An 18,372-nucleotide genomic window follows, 5' to 3' on the forward strand; every position below is an offset into this window, starting at 1 on the left:
ATATCCTTACGAATGTCGGGAGGTTCATACTAGGGAAGGGCTATTCGGTTGTGAGAAGCTGAAAAGAACCCGAATCCATGCAGATTTGGGTATATTTCAGACCTAACCCCACTTAATCGCCCATCCCTGCACTTTAGACGGGCTGCTCAGCGGGGGCTGAATCGTGGTTCAGTGATTTGGCCACAGTTCAGCCAGTTTAAATGCCTCCCGCCCACCCTTTCTTGGGAAGTGCCAGAGAAGGTGCAGGGGGCAAAGGGAGCCTGTGCCAAGCAGCTGATGATCTTCGTACTGAAGGAAAAGGAGAGGCTGTGCCAAAGGAAAACGAAAAACGGCAAGTAACAAGAAAAAAAGCCACAGGGAAGGATTGGGAGAGGCAAGTGGGTGTCAGAGGCTTCCAAATTTAAGATTGTTTTTTCGCCATCAGAGGTCACGAAAACAGAGCCATTGTTGGGTAGCAGAATCAGTCCCTCAACAAAAAAACCCAAATCTTTTTCAAGTTGCCTTATAAAAGAAAAGCTCGTTGTGAATGTTCCTTTTCTCTGTATTCAGCCCAGCCTTAGAGTCATGAGGTGACCATCCTTGGGTCAAAGGTCTAGAAAACGCTTTCGCTCTGTGCCTCTTGAGGCTGAACGGTGCTTTCACAAACGCCAAATAATGCACCTCCAATCTGCTTCCAGTGCACTTTGCAACTGGATTTGACCCTGCAAAACTGCCAAATGCACTGGCAAACTCCTGCTAAAGTACATCAAAACTGGATTGAAAGTGCCTGTCCAGCATGTGTGAAAGTGCCTTTTGTTTTGGTGAGTCAACCTCACTCTTTGTGATGCTTTCTTTCCTTTCCGTGACACGTGAGAACGAGGAGATCCCTTCCTTGGATCTCTCCTGGTAATTTATAAAAGACAAAGGACACTTCCCTCTCCGTTCTTCTCTCCCCAAGTTGGCCCAGGCGTCTGGCCAGCACCGTTGATATTTGTGGCCGTGTCGCCTTGAAAGACGTTGCTAATGACATCCCTCAAGCAAAGCCCCAAGAAGTGGGCTTGCTAAAGATCCAGGTATCCCGGCATCTCATCATGGAGTCCGCAATAAGCCTCCCTCTATTGATTGGCTCCAAGTGATGCAATGGCAATGCCTTGCATAGATTAGCCAAGGAGAACGCACAAAGGCGGCTGGAACGGCTCAATCAGATGTACTTCTCAGGCCACAGAATGTGATTTCCCAGTGTGGTTGGCTGCTGCTAATTTCTTAAAAATAAAAAAGCTCCCATCACAACCAGCTGTTACATTATTCTTAAAATCTCCAGCCCGCCATTTGTCCCTGATGAAAAGCAGAAGCGAAGGCAGTCCCACTAAAGCAGCCTTTTCCAACCTTCTGACCCTGGAGGAGCCCCGTAAATAAGTTTTCAGACTCCAAGGAGCCCCGGAAGGGATGTCAGGTGGCCGGGCCTCTCTGCCACGCCCCCAGGAGTGGCACCACTAACCGCACCCCTAGCCCTCCTTTTGCTCCCTCCCCCTATGGGGGCTCTGTCTCACGTAGGCTGGAAAGAAGAGTAGGAGCTGAGCCTGCCTGCCCTGCCCCGTAGCACAGCCCTTCAGAGCTCCGCAGATTGGGAATCCCTGCAGTAAAGGGTTAAAAACCTAGGGGTTCTTTCCAACCAGGGGCCCAGGTTCTGCTGAAACCCATGGGACTGGGGCACCATCAGGTGCCAGGAAAGAACTCCTGCGTGAGCAGGAACCCCCTGGAAGTGGTTACAATAAGTCAGCTCGCCTCTGTTTTCACAAAAGGCCATCGAGCGAGGTATTACTCCTGCACTTATTCTTACATCCGCTGTTGTGCAGTAGGTTGGATCCGGTGGGAAAGTCCCGTGCCCGCCTCACAGGGCAGGCCCCGCCATTTCCCCTGCATGCTGCTCCTGTCCCCCAGAAGCAGCAATTTAGGGGGCATTTCAGGCTTCCACAGAAGAGGCAAGGTGGGGGCTGTGCTTTCACACACAGGTGCCTGTTGCTGTTTTTTACTGGATCCGACCCAGATCCTTGAGCAAACAGAGCCGAGTAAAGCATCTTTACTCATTTTGCGTTGTGGGGTCCAACTTAGTGGTAGCCCTCCCACACACCCCGGGATGTGCACCTCGGCTCGGTTCGGCCGCCTCTGCGAGCACCGAACGGTGATCGCCGAGGCAGCCGAACCAAGCCGAGGCGCACACCCCACACCTACATACAACTGGCATTGATTTAACTGTGTAAGATAAATTTCTGGAGGAAGGACTGCCACTCATACGTAGGGTCAGCATGTGCCATGCTTCTGGGGACCTCTGTCCCGTTCCCTCCACCCTGTGATATTCAGGTAGCATGCTCTAGTGCATGTAGCAGATTTTTACTCTGCCGAGGTGCTTGCTTAGCTGAGTTAACGCCGCACGGTGCTGTTCAGTCAAGAAGCGGTTCTTTTCAAGAGCAGAGTGTCCATGAAGCAAGACGAGCGTGTGTGTGTGTGTGTGCTAGACAGAGGGGACCCGAGAGAGTACCGCAGTCGCCCATCTTGTTTCATAACATGGGGGAGGGAAGGAGATTTTTTTTTTCTTGTTAGCAAGATGGCTTCATCTTATGGCATCAGGAAGTCAGCTCTTAAAATGTACTTTGTGGGTCCCAGGAAAGCTGTTTCTGGTGATGGAAATAATTTGCCAGCATCTTAATTTCTGCGAAGCTAGTCCTCATGACAGGAAAACCCCTCAAAGTGAAACAGGATCGGAGGCAGTGATGGACCTAGTTTCCTCCCGTTGGTTTCCCCTCCCCCTAAGCACACGCTGCCCCATAGGGCAGTCATTTGTAAATACAGCCACTGGATATTTCAGATTTCATCTTGCATTAATTGTGCTCAATCTGGGCGTGTTTCACCTTTGACCCTGTTTTTAAAAATTCGCCAAAGACTGCCGTTTCCACCTCCCCCCCCCCCCCCGTTTGTACTGCCGCCTCTCCCCCCCTCCCCTAACAGCCGTGACATCTTCGGTATCGCCCAGTTGCCTGTGTGTGAAAAGACCTTGTGAGATTTTGAAACTCTTGACGATGTATTGTGTGGAATGTAATAAAATGATGATATTTTTATACATACCTCTGGTTTTTCTCTGGTCCCTTTTTGATTATGAGACTAGTGTTGACCTGGAGGAGGAAATGTTGTTTCCAAATGCCCTGAAAAACTAGCCCTCCTTCATGGGGCAGGATGCCGTGAGGATATATGATACCTGTGGGGGGGTGGCAAGATCCAAAAACCCACTTGGAGAAATGGCAGCGGCTCAGGCTTTCTCCATTTGGTCAAAAGTTATTATGGAGAAGCGACAACACAGCCGTGCAAAGCCGGAAGCCAGGTAAGAGTACCAAGTGAGGGATATTTTGGAAAGGGTTTCTCAGTGTCATCTTAGTAATGTTTTCTGGGGAATAGGCCCCATTCAGAACCCTGGTATGGGATTCTAAGGGGACCGGCTTAGAAATGCTGTGTGTCTGCACAAGCACGAAGGGGCACTTTGGGGTCCTTGAGGGCCACCAAACAATGGTAGGAATACGAGCATAAACAGTTTCAATGTGTACGTTGACCACATCTTATTCCCCATGCGGTGGGGGCCCAGTGGCAGAGCACCTGCTTGGCTTGAGGCCCCTGGCCACCCCCCCTTGAAGTATTCAGGAGTGGAGCCACATGCCTCTGGCTTGAAGAAGCTCACTGGGATTATGCAATAGCTACGCCAGCAGCCACCAGCAGGCTGAAGAAGATCCTTGGCTAGCAAACGTTTGTATGGCCGGGCCCCTCCCCTTCCTGCCGCCTCCCTTTTAGTAGGAGGTGGGTCGATGTACTCAAATAAGGTGAAAACTACCCTGGGTTCTTTTTGAAATCTTAATAGGTAGGGGGTCTGTGTGTGTGTAAATAAAAAGTTAAATCCCCCCAATGGGCGTCATCCTGAGATTCTGTATAACCCGAGTTGGAAAAAGATAGCGGATGCTGGACATAAGAGAGCCAGTTTGGTGTAGTGGTTAGGAGTGCGGACTTCTAATCTGGCATGCCAGGTTCGATTCTGCGCTCCCCCACATGCAGCCAGCTGGGTGACCTTGGGCTCCCCACGGCACTGATAAAACTGTTCTGACCGAGCAGGAATATCAGGGCTCTCTCAGCCTCACCCACCCCACAGGGTGTCTGTTGTGGGGGGAGGAATGGGAAGGCGACTGTAAGCCGCTTTGAGCCTCCTTTGGGTAGAGAAAAGCGGCATATAAGAACCAACTCTTCTTCTTCTTCATAAAACTGCCCATAATGTAATTAAATTGTTATGGGCCAAAGGTGGTCAATAGATTTCAGCTGTACTCAAATAACTTCAAGATGACACTGGCTCAGTTTCTGTCTAGACCCAACGCCTGGAGCACCTGTTTCGTCCCTTTGGAGTGGGTGCAGGCAAAATATTCAAGAGCCGCCCTTCAGTTACCCCACTGGGCCTCACGGGCAATTTTGCAATGGAGACAGGCCCGGGTGTGTCAAGCCTCCATTAACCTAGGATCTGGGGGTCCCCGGTTCAAATCCCTGCTTGTGCCCTGGAAGCCGGTTGGGTAACCTTTAGCCAGTTGCCTTCCCTCAGCCTCCCCTACCTCACAGGGTTGTTGGGAGGATAAGATGGAGGAGAGGGAAATGTTGTAATCTGTCATGGGTCCCCATCGGTGAGAAAGGTGGGGTATGAAGGTATTAAATAATTTATGTATGCATGAAAAGAGATGCACATAGCTCTTTCACAGGTGGGAATGCACTATGTAGATAGCTATGGGCACCCAACATGAAGTAGTTATTTGATGCACCTGATACATTTTTCATGAAGGAAAATGTTGAACAAGGGGCGTTTATTCGTGTAAATAGTTCCTTAAGAGCTAGCTTGGTGTTGTGGTTAACAGCGGTGGCTTCTAATCCAGAGAACCGGGTTTGATTTCCCACTCTTCCTCCACATGCAGCCAGCTGGGTGACCTTGGGCCAATCGGCACTCGCTCAAGAGCTCTCTCAGATCCACCTACCACACAAGGTTGTGGGGAGAGGGAGGGTGGACAATTGCAAGCCACTTTCTGATTCCTTCAGTTAGTAAAAAGTGGGATTCAAAACCCCCAGCTCTCCTTGTCTTCTCATTGGCAAATTCTAAAATAATTTGCCAGCACAGTTGTTGTCTTCTCATTGGCAAATTCTCAAAACTTCTGTGCAAAACTTTGCAGTAAGTGCTGATACCTGTGGATTTCCATCTAGAAGTAGCAACTTTGTGTGAGCCATGTCTGATCACCCGGGATACCTCCTGCTAGAGGGAAGAATAGGCTCTTGGTATAAGGGGCAACAGAGAAGAACTTTGTCCATAAGATATGGAGTTTCTCATCCCTTTTACCACTGAGAAACCCCAGAAGTGCCACCATTATCCAGAAGACGAGGGAGGCCTAAAGCCTGTTGCACCCAGGGGTGCAACGGAGCTGGTGGTGGGAGGCCACGACTGCCATGGAGTCGCCCTACCTGTGCTCAGTGTTGGCAGCGTGGGCAGGTAGCCAGGCTACCACATCAGGTGGTGTTGGTGGCAGGTAACCAGGCTACCACATGAGGTGGCGGGCAGGCAGCCGGATTGGTGGCCTGGGCGTGGTGGCATGAGCGATGTTGGTGGCCAGTGGCCAGGCTGCTGGATCGGCCGCCAGGCCACAGTGGCATGGGCAATGTTGGCCGGGCTACCGTGCGAGGTGGTGGGTGGGCAGCCGGATCAGCGGCCTGGCCACGGCAGCACAGGACCACTCTCCCCTGCAGCCAAGGAGCAACTGCCCTCGTGGCTGGCTTCTTGGGGCAGGCGCTCCATGGGCCGGCCCACTACATGCCGCTGATGCCAAGAAAGAGGCTAGGATGGGTTGTGTATTGCTGCCTCTGGCCTAGGATTGCCAGCTTTGCTCAGGATGAATTCATCTTGGAAACAAACTGCCCACTTCATGAGCATGTTCGATCCCTGGTCAAGGTTCCACGTCACCCCACGGCCTGCATTGCAAGACCAAGCCAGTGACACTCACTCAGTGGCTCTTCTGAGCACCATCCCCCCAACGTGGCACCTGCCCCGTGGTTCGGGAAAGTGGGCTTGTAGTTGGCAAGCCATCCCAACAGCTGCCTCAGGCCTTCCCAAGGTGGAGGCCTCATGCCAAAGGAGCTCTTCTCAACCCGTACATCAGACACCTGGGGTCATTGGATGTCTCTGGCCTCCCTGGGTCCCATGATGCACTCTTCGGTCATAGATGCTGGAACAAGAGGGACTTTGCAGTAGGAGAAGGGGAAGGGAGAGGAGAAGGGGTGGGGAACAGCCCAGGCAACATGGTGAAGATGAGAAAGAGAGGTGAAAATGCCCTGCATTGCCCTTCCCGTGCCAGGGATTGGCGTTAAGGTAGAAAGAAAGGCAAGAACTCAGAAGATTTGACAAACAGAGTTACAGAGACTATGGGAGGGCAACCGTGCAGGCTTCGTATGTGCCAGGAATTGCAAATCCCCACCCCATAAATGGCTTTCTTTGAAGGCTGCTGAACTATGACAAGACCTTAATAGAGCAGCTGTGGCCATGTATTTCCCTCTCACTACTCACTAATGAAGACCAGGTCACATCTGGAATGGCAGAGGTAGGAAGGGCTTCTCAATCCCAGGCAAGGGTGAATCTGAGCCCTGGATCCTCTCCCTTCAGAAATGTAGGCCCTGGCTGTTTGCATCAGTAGTGTCCTGCCGGCTGATTGTATCAGTTGTATTAGTTGTGTCCTGCCAGCTGTTTGTATGGGTTGTATCGGTGGTATTCTGCCGGCTGTTCGTATTGGTTCTGTTTTAATGGCAGCTCCCCCCTGCCCCCATTTTTCTTCTCTGTCATAGCTCGTTAGGAACGTAATCATCTCGATCAGCTGAGCCAACTCCTGTGGGTCGAGTGGGATTTTGTTCCAGCGTTGCGCTTCTGATGGCGATGATGCCAGGGTCCTCAGGGTGCAGACCCAGGAGATGAACCAGGGCCTTTCAGAAGGTCCCAAAGGATTCTGATTGCTCTGCTGTAACAAGACAAAGGGAACATCTGCCATTCAAAAAGCACATTCTTGGGTGGAGGGCACCTTTCCTCGTTCGGAAGAGTATCTGGCCAGCTTGCCCAGTGGACGCTTTTGACGAATTAGCTTAGCCTCAGTGCTATTTCCATAAATTTGAATGAACTTACATGCAAATATGCAATCTCCTTTTTATTTCTAAAAAAACATTTTTAAATTTTATTTTTTGCATGGTGCAGATACTACCTGCTGGACGGGAGAGACGATTCTCAATTGGGGGGGCATCCTTGTTTCCAGTGTGCAGGGCCCTTCTTTAAGAATAGAGGCTTGGAATCAATATAATTCAGGCACTGCTCTGCAGTCCTCTCTCATTCCTTGCTCAGAAGGATTATGCTGGTGTCCTTAAATGGTATTTGTCTACGACTGGGAACTGATTATTATTATTATTATTATTTTTAAAAGCCCTCCCTTCCAATATGCTTTATTTCATCGCCCAAGCAGAAGATAAGTATAGAGTCACAGCAAGACGATGCTTTGGTTTCTGGCTGTTGCAGGAAGGATGGTTTGGAGGGTCAAACATTTCGGAGGGAAAATGGGTAAGGACTGGGCGAGGGGGGGGGCATTGCAATTCCCCTGTGCCCATCTGTGGTTACGTTTGGGGCAGAAGGAGGCACCTTTAAGCGGATTTGGGTTAACTCTGGAGGGAGAGGGTTAATGGGTGCGGCCTCGTAGGCCTGACGGATGCCCTCGCTTTGTGGGATCAGCGCTCTGGAGGTGGGACATTTGGCATTCCCCGTTCTCAGTATTTCTTCCCTGTTGGCTTCACGTTCTTCACGTAATATTCGTTGCAGCCGTTGGTCAGGCCGGCAAAAAGAGAGAGGTAGCCCTCAAAGCTGATCTTCCCGTCCTGGCAATTCTCGAGGTTCTTCATGATCCTGTCGATGGCCATGGGGTCCTTCTGGTTTTCCTTCTCCATCAGCTGCTGAAGGTCTTCCTTTAGTAGGTAGTTCTTTTTGCCGGCGAATTTGTGAAAAGTAAACATGACGGTTTCCATGGCGTGTTCCAGCTGAGACGGCATCTTTGCGCTGATTTTTGGTACCTGCCAAGCCTGCAGCGACGGCTGGCCGGGAGACACTGAGCTTGCCCACCGCCTTTGCAGCCACCGCCAGCCGGAGCTGGGCCGGGCCGGGCGACTGTGAACTTATTATTGAATCAATCACGGGGCTGATCCTGCACTGAGTAGGGGTTGGACTAGATGGCCTGGATGGCCTCTTCCAACTCGATGATTCTGATTCTTTTTCTTTTGAATTGTCAATAAAGTAATGCAAACATCCTTGTTTCAAAGCAGGTAGACCTTGACAGGTTTGAGGCACTTTCCCATAGAGCAGTGGTCCCCAACATTTTTATCACCGGGGACCGGTCAACGCTTGACAATTTTATTGAAGTCCGGGGGGGGTAGTCTTTTGCCGAGGGACATGGCCGCCACCTGAGCCCCTGCTCCACTTGCTTTCCCGCCGGCACCCCTGACTTCCCACTGCCCACTAGGGGGCGCTGCCAGCAGCAGTTGCATAGTGCCGCGCCAAGGGGGAGCCCCAGTCATGGCGGCTGCTGGAGAGCACCAAAGGTGAGCTGGCGGCAGAGTAGCAGGGCAGCCCCCGAGGCAGCAGCCAGGGAGGAGGACGAGGAGGAGCGGCCCAGTACCGACTGATTCCTGGATTGGTAACCGCTCCCCGGACCAGGGGTTGGGGACCACTGCCAAAGAGGTTCTTTCAAAAAGAGGAATGTGGGTGTTAGATAGTCTGAATCTTCAGTCCTAGCGAGCGTTGCCAGGGCCCCCTAACTCACTGACTGGGCAGGGTGAGGGTGAGGGAGGGTTGCCAGATGCAGGTTGGGATACTCCTGTTGATCTGGGGGTGGAGCCAGGGATGGACAGGTCCTACAAGGGAGTACAGGGCAATAGAGCAGCCATTCTTAAGCTTTTTTTTACCTCGGCCCTTTAAAAAGTTCTTCCCAAGTTGCAGGCCCCTCTGCAGTAGGCTGGCCATTTGTGCAGTGAGCTAGGCTTTAAAAAGGCCTAAGCTAAGATTGATCTAACTACACGCAAAGTACCTTGTCTTATATATCCACGAGACAGATTTCTAGAACATTCAGCCTTTTTTTAATGCCTTCATTCAAGAACACGGAAATGAACAGATTGCATTCTTTCTTTTTCTTTTCCCTTGATGGAGGTCACACTTTCTGGCAATTAATGACATCGTGCATGACAAAAAGGGTATTTTTTCCACAAAAAGGCTCACATGGCCCCTGTTGAGAATGGCTGCCATGAGTCTACCCTCCCAAGCTGCCATTTTCTGCAGGGGATCTGCTGCAGGTAGTCGATAGATGAGGTGGGGGCTGGAATCCCTCGTCCCACCACCAGAAGGGGTTGATGCCTTCCCTACTAGACAGGTGAATTTTTGGGGCCCGCCTAAGCAGCACCAACTAAACTTTGAGATTTCTGAGAAGTTTTGGCATAAATTATTGTGTGACTCCGGACCTTGATTCTGGTTTAGCTGCCATCTGGGTGGCAAGTGAATCATGGTTTAGAAAGCCATCTTGAATTCACCTAGATCATTCGCAACAATGCTATCAGTGCTTAACACCCTTTTGCAAAGGTTAAAGGCTCATAAAAACTCCACTTGTTCCCCCCTCCCATCTCCACCTTCTTCTGTGCTCAGTTAACTGTAGCAACTCATCAGAGCAATTAGCAGCTTAATGCTCTCAGCTTTGGCGTTGCCTTAATCTGAGCAAGGCAGTAGTGGAGAACGAGAACGGCCATGTTGTCAGCCATGTTGTCAATTTTCATAATTCTCCTGTCTTCAGGCCTACTAGACGGATTCGCCCAAAGAGCTTGATGGATTATTTTGGAGATAGAGGAACAAATGTGTGTCATTAGAGGATTTCAGGCGGAGAAGGGGTGCAAGTCCAAATGCCAAGCAGGTGGCCAGAGTCGGCTTCAAGCGGTTATCGCTTGAAACAGCCATGCTCAATGGCCACGAAACCCTGTCCACGTACAGATGGGAAGAGGAAGCCGTCTGGCTGAGGGAAGAGATTAGCAAAGGACCCTTGTTATTGAGTGAGCTGCGTTTAATTTACTGCTGTGAGTGGCTTGGAAGGTTTGAACCAGGAAGTGGCATCTCTTCCCGTACCTTCCCGCAGAGTTCCCAGTGTCCAGGAGGTAACACAATAATCCAGAAATCACTATGCAGAAAAGTCCTGGATGGTGAACCCAACTGCACAGACAAAACATTTCTTTCACAAAAATCTTACATTCCGTTTCGTAGAACCAATGAGGTTTACAAAATGAGGTTTACAGATGAGGTTTACAGATGAGGTTTACAAAATGGCTATCAGTTTCTCATTTCAAACCTCCTACTGTTGTGCTCGTGAAGATCCGATAAACCTCCCTTTCGCCAGCCTCTTGCTTCTTCAGCAGGTTCACAGAAATGGGAAGATGTCTAAGCCTTCCCCCAAAAGACCTCTCGGCTTGCAAATGTCCTAGGAGAATTCGCCACATTTTCAAACTGTCCTCCCAGCTCAAAAAAACATCTTTTCTCCTAGAAACTCTGGAATAACCTGGGGGGAGAAATGTTCAGATGGTTTGTGCACTTCGGCCCCTTCGGTGGCCATTCAAGCCGGAGGCGGCCAGCAGCGCTGGCCGCCTCCAGCTTGAATGACCGCCGAAGCAGCCAAAGTGCACCAGCCTAATTACAGCTGATCTCCAGGTGTCAGAGATCAGTTCACCTGGAGAAAATCACCAGTCTGGGGGTGGTTCCTATAGCATTATACCTCATTGAAGTCACTCCCTTCCCCACCCCCACCCCCCAAAATCTTCAGGTATTCCCTGACCCGGAGGTGGCAACTCTGCCTTGTACATCATGATGGGAAAGCAGACAGCACTCAATCAATATCAAAGTAACTTCTGCAGCAGACTTTAAAAACAAAACAAAGCAATGTGTGGGCGTCTGTCTCCTTCCCCCCCCCCCCCCCCCGTGGAGCACAGAGTTAACCTGGAGCATTTTCTGCCGCCAGTCGTTCAAAATGATTTAAAACGTGGGCTCTGAGAAAATAACTGGAATTAATTGGAAGGCTCTTCTGAGCAACCCGTCTTTCCCGCGCTCCAAACATCCAACAGCACTTCTGGGTGTTCTTTCTGCTGGTCGTAAACAGAAGAGGCTTCTTTTGCATGTTCCCAAACAGCTGGGAGCATCTGGGTTAGGACCACTTTGGGGCGAGATTCCAGGCCAGAGGCCTTCCTGGTCGGCTAGCAAGCAGAGCTCTTGAGCTGTACCGAGTTGACCGTCTTTCAACTCCTCAGATGTTTGACGGCTTCTGGGCACGTTAAGAGGAAGAAAGGAATGTGCTTTCTCCTAGGGGATAGAGGACAGCAGCCTCCAGGGGTGAGCATGGCAGGAGAGGCCTTGGTTGCAGCTGCCACACGGCTAAAAAGGTGGGCCCCCAGTGCAGAGAGACCTGATCCATCTGCAGTTCTCTGCGACACCAAAGACAAGGCAGCACACATGAGAAGCCATTTTAATGTTAGGTCCAGGACTGAATTCTAAAATGTTTTTAAAAGGTAAGGTGTTACATAGTATTGCTGGGGTTGCCAACCTCCCGGTATTGCCTGGAGAACTTAGAACTGGTCTGCAGGCAACAGAGATCAGTTCACCTGGAGACAATGGCTGCTTTGTGAGGAGAAGAGTAGGTCTTTATACCCTGCTTTTCTCTTCCCTCAAGAGTCTCTAAGCCGCTGACAGTCTCCTTCCCTTCCTCTCCAGGCCACAGGTACCCTGTGTGGGAGGCGGGGCTGAGAGAGTACTGAGAGAACCAGAACTGACCCAAGGTCACCCAGTTGGCTGCTTGTGGAAGGATGTGGAAACAAACCTGGTCTGGGACTCTTTAACCACTGTGCCAAACTGGGTCTCAGACTGGCCGGAAGGTAGATTCTCTGGCATTTGAGACTTCTTTGAGGTCCCTCCCCCAAATCCACCCTCCTCAGGCTCCACCCCTAAAATCTCCAGCTATTTTCCAACCTGGAGCTGGCAACCCTAAATACTCGTCAATCTCAGCAATCTGCCTGTGTTTTCACACATGAAGCATTTTGATCCCCATTTGTGTGAAATATGTAATCATCTGATGGCTGAGAAAACAGCAGAGGCAAATGAACTAAATGTGAATTTAGCATTCACCTTGAAAACATAACTCCAGCAAGACCTGCTGTTACCCAGTACCCTTCAAGAGGTTGAAGGTTCTTCAAGAGGTTAGAAAAAGAAGAGCTGGGACTCCGTAGAAGAGCATATGCTTGGCATGTGGAAGGTCCCGGGGGTGATGTGAAAGACCTCTGTCCGAACTAGAACTGAATAGACAGTATCATCCTTGATGGACCACGGGTTCAAGTCACTATGAAGCAGCTACACGTGTGCTCCTATTCTCTTTTCAAGGGGTAATGGGGGGGGGGGCAGTGGGTTGGTGTAGAGAGCCAGCTTAGTATAGTGGTTAGGAGTGTGGACTTCTAATCTGGCGAGCTGAGTTTGATTCCCTGTTTCTCCTCCACATGCAGCCAGCTGGGCGACCTTGGGCTCACCACAGCACTGATAAAGCTGTTCTCAGTGAGCAGTAATCTCAGGGCTCTCTCAGCCTCCCCTCCCTCACAGGGTGTCTGTTGTGGGGAGAGGAAAGGGAAGGCGAATGGAAGCCGCTTCAAGCAGCATGTAAGAGCCAACTCTTCTTCTTAGCAGCCGCTTTGAGACTCCTTCAGGTAGAGAAAAGCGGCATCTAAGAACCAACTCTTCTTCTTCTCCAGTAATCTCAGGGCTCTCTCAGCCTCACCTCCCTCACAGGGTGTCTGTTGTGGGGAGAGGAAAGGGAAGGCGAATGTAAGCCCCTTTGAGCCTCCTTCGGGTAGAGAAAAACGGCATATAAGAACCAACTCTTCTTTTTCTTCTTCAGTAATCTCAGGGCTCTCTCAGCCTCCCCTCCCTCACAGGGTGTCTGTTGTGGGGAGAGGAAAGGGAAGGCGAATGGAAGCCGCTTCAAGCAGCATGTAAGAGCCAACTCTTCTTCTTAGCAGCCGCTTTGAGACTCCTTCAGGTAGAGAAAAGCGGCATCTAAGAACCAACTCTTCTTCTTCTTCTTCCGGTGGTTGTGAGAGGGCTGTTTAGCTCAGTGTCTTGGACAGGTGCCACACAGTTTCTTCATGAACATGAGGCCTCTGCATTTCCCAGTTTCCGGCTTGCTGGCCTTCTCCTGAGGTGGGCCACGTGACTTCTTTGCAGTGCCGTGTGGCTGTGGTGTTAGCGATTCCAGAGGTCATTGTGAGTGTTCTCCATAAGGAAGATCCCACTGGTGGAGCCCACCCAGGGTTTGTCAGGCTGACATCAGAAGCATTTTGTTTTTTGGAGGGTGAAGGGCCTGTCCAAAACATTTCTACTTGGCAGAGTTTGGTTTTAAAACATTTCCACTTGGCACAGTTTCTAGCCCTTCTATAAACTAAAAAAGGAGTTTTGCAAGGGGAAAGCTGTTTGTCAGTGAGCTGAATATTTAAGTTCTGGAGACGTTTAATCATGCGTAGTGGTGTCCCTGACCAGTGTGCGTAGTGGACTTTGAATGGTCGTTCAGAGAGGCTGTCTGGGTAGGACAGCATATTAGCTTTGAACCCGTGAATTTCAATGCCCACTAAGAAGTAGAACTTAAGGCCAAACTGAATTTGAAAACAGGAGAGCCATGAATGGATGAAGGCCTTGACCCATTATAGTGGACCCATCCAGTCTTCAAGGGTAGCCCTCCATAGAGTGAATTACAGTAATCCAGTCTGGTAGAAACTGTTGCATTGAGCACTGTGAATAGATCTTCCAGGGCCAGATAGGGCACAGATGGTAAAATGCCAGGTCACATTTGTGACCTGTACCTCCATTGATAAGGAGGTGTCAAAGGTCACCCCAAGTTCTCAGTCTACAAAGCTGTTAATTGTGCTCAATCAAGGCAGGGGAGGCCTGCTTCCTCTTCTGCACCTTTCTTCCCTTGATCTAGAAGCTCCTCTATACAGAATCTCCTGAGCAGGAGCAGACCCAGAGTAAGCCAAACATCAGCTCATCCCTGCTTTCAGCCATACCACTGCCAGCTGGTGGATACTGGGAGGAGGCATGTAGTGACACTGCTGACCAACTGGGGCTCTGCTTTGGCTACTCCTGGCCTCCTGCAGCCTTCCAAGGCAGTAGTCCTCCAAGAGAGTTACTGGTTGGCCAATCCTCTCCTGCTCCCAGGTTCAGTCCTCGCCGTCTCTGGTTAGAGAACCCGGGTGGGAGATGTTGGGGAAAACTTTGTGGAACATTCCTGAAGGACATTCCTAACTGGCCACTGCCAGTCAGGGTAGAATAAGTCGGTTTGCCAGCTCCAGGTTGGGAAATCCCTGGAGGTTTTTGGTTGGAGGAAGGCAGAGTTTGGGAGCCTTCAGCAGGAAACCATGCAACAGTTTCCACTATTCAAAGCAGTTTTTTTCATAGAATCATAGAATCATAGAGTTGGAAGGGGCCATACAGGCCATGTAGTCCAACCCCCTGCTCAACGCAGGATCAGCCCTAAGTATCCTAAAGCATCCAAGAAAAGTGTGTATCCAACCTTTGCTTGAAGACTGCCAGTGAGGAGGGGCAAGATCACCACCTCCTTAGGCAGCCTATTCCACTGCTGTACTCTGACTGAGTAGTTTTATCAGCTTTTCTCCAGTTCCTGTCACCTGGAGATCAGCTGAGATCCTGGGTGACCTCTAGCTACCGCTTGCAGGTTGGAACCCTGCAAGTAGGCCATCTTGGACCACTGGTTAGACTTTGCTCTGCGACAACGGCATGTGTTCATCTGGCTGAACATAGCAGGCATGTCTCATGCCGTTTTTTAAACACAAGTGTTGCTATAGATTGTTACCTGCCTCTCCATCCCCAGGCAATCCCCTGCAGAGAAGCAAGTGTAAACAGTCCCCTAGCACCTTGCATCCAGTCCCAGGACCATCCTGTCTCACCTTTTTTACTTCTGAGAAACCCCTGAAACATTCTTCAGGCTTCAAGATACCCCAAAAGTGGTGCGATTGTGCAGAATATGGCTGGGAAGCAGAGCTGTGGACATGCCCACCCGGGGCCCCTCCCCTTCCCAGTCCCTCCAGGCCCATGGTTGGCCATTTTGGGAGGGGTGGGGTTGAAATGACCATATATGGTTATATACCAAATAAATGTTTAACAAATTAAGAAAAATTAAAAAGTAATTCCCTCCCACCCATTCAGGAAATCCTTCCAGGTCTGTCAAGAAACCCAGGTTGAGAAAGCCTGTCGTAGAAGAGGGGGTTCGGGGGTTCGGGACTGTCCTGCAACGGCCTCTGATTTAGAGGTTTCCTCCACGCCAGGACTGAGTTCTGCCACAGACAGCAGACTCCAGACTAGATGAAGCCCCAGAACAATTTATGCCTTAACGACATCCAAGAGTTAGCAGCGGAGTCGGAAATGACCAAAGAATTCAGTAGGGGTTTAGTTTTCACTGCAGGGCTCCTTCCTCCCTCCCTCCTTCCCTCCCTCCCTCAGCTTAGCTTCCAAGGTCTGAAGAGACCATATCCTGGCCTACCCTGGTCAGAGCATTTCTATATTAGGCAATGCATTACACCGCTTTCCACCCTGATAGGTACCCTAAGCCTTTTTGGAAAATACCTGATGCAAATAAGCAAGCAGAATATGAACCAAACGCATCTTGGACAAGTTCTGAATCCAGTGGCTAGTTTGGTCAGGGGCCACAGGTTATGAGCCAAGGGCCAAGAGCCCTTTGGCTTGCACCGTTCTGCTCCTGCCAAAATGTTTGTGCCTTTCCCAGCTGCATAAAAGACAGAACTGCAGCAGAGGACAGTTCTGCAGCTCCAGGCCTGGCAAGCCTTCAGCTGTTAATTATTCAGCTGCATTGCAGGTGCTGAAGACCCAACAGCCCTGCCAGATGAGAAGATGGCAGTACTAGGACAGGTTGCCAATCCAGCATGGGAAATTCCTGGAGTTTTGGGAGTGGAGATTGGGGACTGGCAGGACCACAGCTCGGCTCTAACGCCATAAAGCCCACTTTCCGAACTCGTTGTTGTCTCCAGGGGAACTGATTTCTGCTGTCTGGATACCAGTCCTAATTCTGGGAGATCTCCAGGACCCCACTGAACAGGGAGAGAGAACTGGGTTAATCCACTGACGCAATTAAAGGCCTGGCTGTGTGCTTGTTGCTCTTTTTTTTCCCCATGTATATTTATCTCTGATCTCTAATGCACATCTAGGAAATAAGTTCCTTTGTAATCAGCAGGTAGCCATGCTGGTCTGAAGTAGCACAACAAAATCAGAGTCCAATAGCACCTTTAAGACCAACAAAGTAGACCAACATGGCAGTAGCATGTGTGAAAAGGATCTAGGAGTCTTAGTAGACCATACATTGAACATGAGTCCAGTGTGACTCAGTGGCTAAAAAGGCAAATGGGATTTTGGACTGTATCAAATGGAGTATCGTGTCCAGATCACGGGAGGTGATGGTACTGCTTTACTCTGCTCTGGTTCAGCCTCACTTGGAGTCCTGTGTTCAGTTTTTTTGAAGGGGTTCAGTTCAATTGAAGGGGGATGTTGACAAACTGGAACGTGTCCAGAGGAGGGCAACAAAGATGGTGAGGGGTTTGGAGACCAAGACATATGAAGAAAGGTTGGGGGAGCTTGGTCTGTTTAGCCTAGAGAGGAGACGACTAAGAGGGGATCTGATAACCATCCTCAAGTATTTAAAAGGGTGCCATGTAGAGGATGGAGCAGAATTGTTCTCTCTTGCCCCAGAGGACGGACCAGAATCAATGGGATGAAATTAATTCAAAAGAAAATCCATCTAAACATCTGGAAGAAGTTCCTGATAGTTAGAACGGTTTCTCAGTGGAACAGGCTTCCTGGGGAGGTGGTGGGTTCTCCATCTTTGGACATTTTTAAACAGAGGCTGGAGAGCCATCTGACGGAGAGGCTGATTCTGTGAAAGCTTAAGGGGGTGGCAGGTCACAGTGGAGGAGCGACTGGGATGTGAGTGTCCTGCATAGTGCAGGGGGTTGGACTAGATGACCCATGAGGTCCCTTCCAACTCTATGATTCTAGGATTCTATGAAAGATTTATTCAAGGCATGAGCTTTCGAGTGCTCCCACCTTGAATAAATCTTTGTTGTTCTTAAAGGTGCCATTGGACACTGATCTTTTGTAATCAGCAGCCAACGTATTTTGAAGGGAAAGACTGGGGGGATAAGGTCTTCCCCCGTCGCCGCCGTGGCCTTCTAATGCAGGAAGATTTCCTGCACTTCTCCTCCCCGACCCACCCGGGATACTCTTCTCAGGCCACAAGGAGAGTGCGCTGCTTTTCGGAGGGAAGGCTTGTGCCAAACGCTGCCTTAGTCCGTTCCTTTGCTAATGCAAAATAGTCTTGGCTTAAGGCTCTGCTGTAAATCATCGCGCTCCAGTCCACATCATTAATCTCCCGAACCCCCTCGTATAAGTTATTAAAGTAATTGTATAGATTTAAAAGGCTCTCATCGTAGACTTCCCAGAACGGCATGGCAGCTTCCGCATAATTTCTTTTTTGTTTTGTCTAAATGTTAGAAGACGTGGAACTGCACATTTTTCTTTTTAAAAAAATGCATATCAGCCTTTGTCACTGATGGCTATTCATGCGCATTGCAGTTGGATTCCCTTTCAGCTGTTTAGACATTGTGCTGGCCATCGGAAAGAACAAGAAGAAGAAAAATAGGTTTTTATATCCCACTTTTCACTATTCAAAAGAGTCTCAAAGCAGCTTCCGATCGCCTTCCCTTGCTCTCCCTGCAAGAGACACCTGTGAGGTAGGTGGGACTGAGAGAGCTCAGATAGAACTGTTCTGTGAGAACAGCTCTATCAGGACTGTGACTTGCCCAAGGTCACCCGGTTGGCTGCATGTGAAGGAGCGGGGAATCAAACCCAGCTCACCAGATTAGAAGCCACCAACTATTACACCAAGTTGGCTCTTACTTTTTAAAAAGTCTCTATCCATTTCACACCCAGATATATGATGGGAAATAGTGTATCTCCATAAGGGTAGGGAATAGAGATTTACTTTTTGAAAACAAAAACTGAAAATCCAGAGAACCTGCTTAACTATCATTATTGATCTATTGATATTTTAGTGCCTTTTTAAAAATTTAAATGAAAGGGAGTGGTTTGGATGGGAGGGAGACGTTTGATTATCATGATCGTCCAATCATCAAAAAGTGGGAGCAAGAAAACCAATAGAT

General features: G+C 49.8%; 1 protein-coding gene and 1 pseudogene across 2 annotated transcripts in view; one reads left to right on the forward strand and one right to left on the reverse strand.

The window, feature by feature from the left end:
- Positions 1 to 18,372, forward strand: part of NRP2 (neuropilin 2) — a 258,365-nt gene that overhangs the window by 216,893 nt on the left and 23,100 nt on the right. The gene's annotated exons all lie outside the window — the stretch shown is intronic.
- On the reverse strand, positions 7,577 to 8,396 carry LOC143829007 (protein S100-A10 pseudogene; annotated as a pseudogene).

This window comes from Paroedura picta, chromosome 2 (assembly GCF_049243985.1).
Source record: "Paroedura picta isolate Pp20150507F chromosome 2, Ppicta_v3.0, whole genome shotgun sequence".
NCBI classification, from domain to species: domain Eukaryota; kingdom Metazoa; phylum Chordata; class Lepidosauria; order Squamata; family Gekkonidae; genus Paroedura; species Paroedura picta.